This window comes from Atta colombica, unplaced genomic scaffold (genome assembly GCF_001594045.1).
Source record: "Atta colombica isolate Treedump-2 unplaced genomic scaffold, Acol1.0 scaffold315, whole genome shotgun sequence".
In the NCBI taxonomy this organism is placed as follows: domain Eukaryota; kingdom Metazoa; phylum Arthropoda; class Insecta; order Hymenoptera; family Formicidae; genus Atta; species Atta colombica.
This window is the reverse complement of record NW_017259421.1, coordinates 206274-212273: the sequence shown is the minus strand read 5'-3', so window position 1 is coordinate 212273 and position 6000 is coordinate 206274. Positions and strand designations below refer to the sequence as shown.

General features: G+C 36.6%; 1 protein-coding gene across 1 annotated transcript in view; it reads left to right on the top strand.

The window, feature by feature from the left end:
• Positions 1-1727: 1727 nt before the first annotated feature.
• LOC108690345 (spondin-2) overlaps positions 1728-6000 on the top strand; it is a 172581-nt gene continuing 168308 nt past the window's right edge. The window contains exon 1 of the mRNA XM_018197591.1: positions 1728-2208. The gene's annotated coding sequence lies outside the window, so the exon portion shown is untranslated. The remainder of the gene's footprint in view (positions 2209-6000) is intronic.

Genomic DNA, 6000 nt, shown 5'->3' with positions numbered 1-6000 from the left:
TAAAATAATGCAGAGAAAGTCCACTACGCATAACATAAGTAAACCGTTAATAAAAAATATTCCCAGATCTATTTCGTTACTTTATGTGTCATCGAAAAAAGCTTCAGATCTTTCATTGTCACTAACGATACTTGCTTCTCTGCGCTGTGCCAATAAACGCATTTATGTCACCAACTATCTAATGAACAAAAACCAAAATAATTTCAACGCGCTAATACAAGTGACAACGAAGGTGACGTCACTCGGTGAGAAGAAAAATTAAGCGCCTTATAACAATTGGCGAAATTAAACTCGACATATCCTCATGATGCTTGGCGTTTGAAAGACGCGTTCACATTCCAAGACATTTTATTCATTGATGATTTAATAATTCATGACTTTATGATCCCGTCGATAATAAAAAAAAAAGCCTTGAGTTTACATCGCGAGTTCGCAAATCAATCGCTTCTTTTCCATTGAAACTTTCTTCGCTCTCCTTCGGCGAACTTTATTCGTAGATATTTCGTCCGACAATATGGAGGGTTATTTGTGTGTAAAACTCTCCGACTTGGGGATAAGTACAGAAAATAGCGTTGCATTCCTGAAAAGTATTTCGTGCCTTTTTACGACTTTGCTTTTACATAAGCAAGAAGAAAAAAGTATGCAGAGATAAAAACAGACATTCTGTTACGCAATACAGCTGAAGGATTGCACTTATATCTTATATTCTTCCAATGCACTTAAATATCAAATATTACGTCCGAAGTCGACAATCGCGGTGCACATTCGCAGGATAAAATAAAGGACCTTTAATAACGAGACATTAACAATGCATAATAAACTAATCGAATTTGTAATACGTTTGCAGTCGACCGCGGCACGTCTATACGATTTGCAGTCTATACGATTTATTAAAACCAATTTTCTTTTCTTCTTCACGTTAATAATTTTGTTCGTAATTGTATTATTTTATTCGTAACAAAATTATAATTTATTTATGATCGTTCATATTCATTTTCTATTTATTCATTTATCAATTGCTTCACATCCGATAATCAATGTAAGACCATTGACACATTCCTTTTTTCTTCTCCACGTTAATTATTTTATTCGTAACAAAATTATTAAAATTTATAATTATTTACATTTTCTGTTTGTTTATTTATCCTTTATCCGATTGAAGTAAAACTATTGATTACTGCCGTATTATCAATTTATGCATCTGAAGGATATTTTATATTGAACTTATTTATATAATATTGTTAGAGAGAACATATTTTTTATATTTCATATCGAACTTATGCCCAATCTCTTCATCTCTAGATAACTTTAACCAAGAGATATCTCTTAGATAAGGTTATCCGCAACTTATCTGGAAGTGAAGAAATTGGGCATTAATTACATGATGTTAGAGAGATAATATTTTTTACACCTACAAAAGTCGCGTTAAAACTTTCAGTGAATGGGTTTCCCTTCATTTCTTTTCATTGTCGATGACTCGAAGAAGTTGGGTCCAAATAATCCTCCGCCAGATGATAAGCGCCGTTTCTCAGGGAAAATGAGCGCAAAATTAATGCGTCCCAGTGGTAGAATCGGGAGAGCGCGAGTTTAAAGTCGAGCGATAAAGGGGGTGAGGTGGCTCGTAGTTGCGTACTAACGTACTTGCGGATGCGCGCGACGCTGTACGGTGTACGGTGTACGGGCCGCGCTCGCTCACAGTCGCTCACAGTACCGCGGCGACCCTCGAATCAGGAGGATCCGTCAACGTCGCGCATCGGTCCCGACTCCCGACTCTCGACTCTTGTGCCCGGCGAAAAGGGGGATTCGCGGTGGACGAGGAGGCCGCGCGCCGTCGTGAAACGTGAGAACCTCTCCCGCTTTCCGTGACCAAATTCGTGCGCGTCGCCGTCGCCGTCGTTGCGGCGCCTCCTCGGCCGAGAGGCCGAATTCGCGAATTCTGAGCGATCGGCCGGGGAAAAAGGAGGGATTAAAAGAAAATCACTTCACGTCGTACCTGTGTCGCTCGACATTCTCTTCCTCCCTCCCGCGCGTCGCGATACGCAATACGAAATCTTGATCTCGCGATGTCTGTGTGATATATACGTGTGAGAGGTGTTTCACGAGTATTCCTGTCCACTTCGTCGTCCTCCCACGCCAATTCGGAATCCGGAAAGAAAGGGGTTGTAGACTTGTGGAGGGTGGGAGCGAGACGCCGAAGGTGTCGGAAAGGTAAAATGGTGTGGAGAAAAATCACATATGTCACACATGTATGCACAAAATTCAAGTGCATTGCAAATTCACAACTGTGTAAAAATCAAGTACCTTCATGTATGTGGGTGTGATTTAAATTTCCGTGTAAAAATAAACTGTATTACACGTTTAAATAATTAAATGTGCATCTTTGCGTAAGCAATAATAAAGTGCGTTATTTTTATATGGAAAATTAAATTATGATCACACATATGAAGGCATTTATGACACGTATGGATTTGCGATGTACATAGTATCGATTTTTTTGCACAGTGCAAATGACTGATTTTATCTCGATACATGGTTTTTATCAAACGTTTCTAAAAATGTCATTTGGTATCAGTGCAACATCCTCTGCGATTTGTAATTTTTGAAATTTGATCGGTGATCGTTGAGGCGCTAAAAGTGTAGCTTTCGCGTGCTTCATGAGATTGATCCCAACTTTTCATGCGTACCTTTCGTGTGTTTAATAAGGAACAGGATCCCTCATCTCAGTTCTAAAGCACGAAGCACTTCCCTTATATATCGATTCTTTCCCTCAAGCCTAAATTCCGTAAAAAGGCACTTTCGCTTTTGCACTTTTCAAAGTGCTTTTGAAACCCTACTGATAAGTTTTTTTGGCAGATACATCGAACGAACAGAAACGATTTGCGTTGAAAGTTAATTTGTTTTTGGAGAACATTCGTACATTCTTTCTTTTACGCGAATAAGCTCGACTCTTTCGACCGACTTGTTCACTCAACATCGAGCTAGTAAACAGGAGATCGAAGGCGCTCCTTTCACGAAAAAGAATTCCACATCGTCGGTACATCGCTAGCGATCGCCACTGCACTTCCTCCTGTCTGAGGCGTGTTTGTGGTTTCTACTTTTCTCCATCTGTCGAGCTCACTGATAGAATGTCGCGCGTTCCGCTACTACGCGATTTTTTCCACGATACTTTATATACCAATAATAAAAATTTCAATATCAGATCCTCTTTTTTGCCATTAATTCATGAAATTAATTAACAGTATGATTTTGCACAATTTGAAAGTTTAATTTAACCAATTATTTTACCAAATGTTCAAATTTTTGTATAAATTTAATACAAAATGAATATGTAGAAAGTAGCCCAAATAATATGTAAAAAAATTAAAATAAAATATGTAACTGGCACAGTTTGTGAGCAAACTGTACAAACATATTTTTTAGTAATATTAACATTTTTGTTAAGTTAACATAACATGTATTTTACTTGTTTTGAAATTTCTATTTGAAAATTTAGTACTTTTATATCATTTTTATGTTATTTAATTACTTATAAATTACATTAATTTGACACTAAGAAATGTTGGATGTCAATTTAACATAAATTCATCAAAAATTAAATGACATAATCTCATAATGTTAAGTCAATACTCGGATATGTTAAAAATTTAACACAAAATTTTAATGAGGACTTTAGTAAATCGGTTTTAACATAATTACAAAATATTTTTTACTATATATATAAATTTATTTTATATATACACATATATATATATATATATATATAAATGTTTGAAATGACATAAATTTCGACTCTGTGCCATTCTAATTTATATCTCAATTTAGTTTCTCGATTTTTTAAAGCCATGTGTGTAATATATATCAATTTATTAACTATATAGTTCATTTAACCGACAATGATATTTAATACGTGCGGTGTCCGATGCGAGTCTCGGTAACCCGAGTTACATCCGTGAGTTAAGATTATTATTACGCAGTAACTATTACGTATTCGCGCGATGCGCAGCTCAGATTTTGGCGAGGGGAGATTCCATTAACTACGGTTTGGAACCCTAAATCCGAACTCGCTCCGGCTCCGCACCAGTAACGTGGTTCCGTCTCAGATTCAACGCGTGACTATTAATTCTCCAAAGCTAATTATTCGAAACGTGTCGTACGAAAACTTAGTTTCCGCAGAATTATATGGAATGTTCAACAAATAATATGATCACCAAGTTACATTGAGATTACAAAGAAGTTGATTTCAAAAGCGTAATAAGATAACCAATATAAATAAAAATAATGAAAATATTGGGGTTACGTTAAAAATTCAAATAAATGATTATTTTCTCATTTATTCTCGAAGAGTTTTGAGTTTACGAATGATAATCAATTTATTCTTTGACAAGATTGGCTGGAAAACATTACGCGCTGTCCTTACAAATTCATGCAAAGTTCTTCTTTTCGGACAAGATTCCCGGGCTTTTCATTATTTACGTGCCAGCAAGTAATCAGATTTGCGACAACTTGTTGCTTACCGGAAAGCGCGCGCGGAAAGACGAAGTTCGAAGACACTGAGACGGAGATTCGCGCTAACAAACCAACGAAAGATACAAGGGAAAAAGAGAGAAAGCAAAAGAGGAGAGAAATCAGCCCCCGCGGCCATTAAATTAATCAACCACTCGACCCGGGAAAACTAGCGACGGGCCCCAAGTCTGAAACTCTTCGTCATCCGCGATCGTTTGTACACCACTGTCGCATTTCCCTTGGTCGCCGTCGCTTCTACTTTCCGAGAACAACGACGATGACGACGGAATAGGGTCACCAGGGCTAAAAAACGAACGATGTATTATAGATCTCGCAATACGACCGAGCGAGAATGCAGAGCCCGCAGAGTGTCGGCTCGCAAGAAACATAACTCGTGCCCGTGTGTGTCCGCCCGCCGCCGACTCCGGTAATGAAACATAATGAATTGTAAAGCAAAAAGGAATTTTCAGTTACCTACCGCTGCAGCTCGCGGGGGTGGCTCGCGGGAACTCGGTTAAATAATGTTTCACTGCAGCCCCAGTTACTCCTGGTTGCAAGAACCATTCTCTCCGGCGAAACTACTTCCAGCTCTGCGTTCCGTCGTCGAGCTCGACTCTCAGAGTGAACTATAATTACAGATTTTTACGCAACGTGTTAGTGACGCGAGCCGCGAATTGAGGACGGTCTCCAGAGAGATGTTTCCCGCATGTTTTCACGTGCAAAAATAATAGAAGAACGACCATAACCAGAGAGCTCCATTTCTGCGCGATGCATTTTAGAGAATAGAATGAAACTAAATAGGCATATTACACTGATTCACAATGATTTTGTTAAATAGATAATGTTGGATAATTTTTATGCATTTTTTATACTAATTATAAAAATGAGATTAACATTTATTCTATGAGTTCTAATTTTTGATAACTAATATTTTTTAACTTATATATTTTGTTATCAATAGCTCGTTACATCTTTTTCCTAATTAAAAATTATTTACTTTTTATTTAGACTTAGAGATTCAGACGTTCAATTTAGATTACATGTGGATAATACACACACACACACACACACACGCGCGCACGCACGCACACACACACACACACACACACACACACACACATTCTCCATAAGAAATTATGATTAATTCAATCTGCGAAGCGTAAAAATCTTGATGAAAATCTGAGGTCAAATTTAAAAAGATATTAAATTGTATAAAATCTGCATTAAAATATTTATCACACTGAAGATGATGTAAAAAGGTCGAAATATGTCTATATGTATATTTCTTTATTGTTATTTTACATATAAATATTGTATAATATTGAGCATGCATTCTTTTTATATATTAATTATTTGAATTTTATTCGTCGGAGCCTAATACATTACATTTATTTATTAAACTTGATTTATTTTTGTTTGAATTCTTCTAAAATGAATAGAAAATTATGTTAAACTCAAGTAGCTACGAATCTTATTTATTTATATCTAATTAAAAAA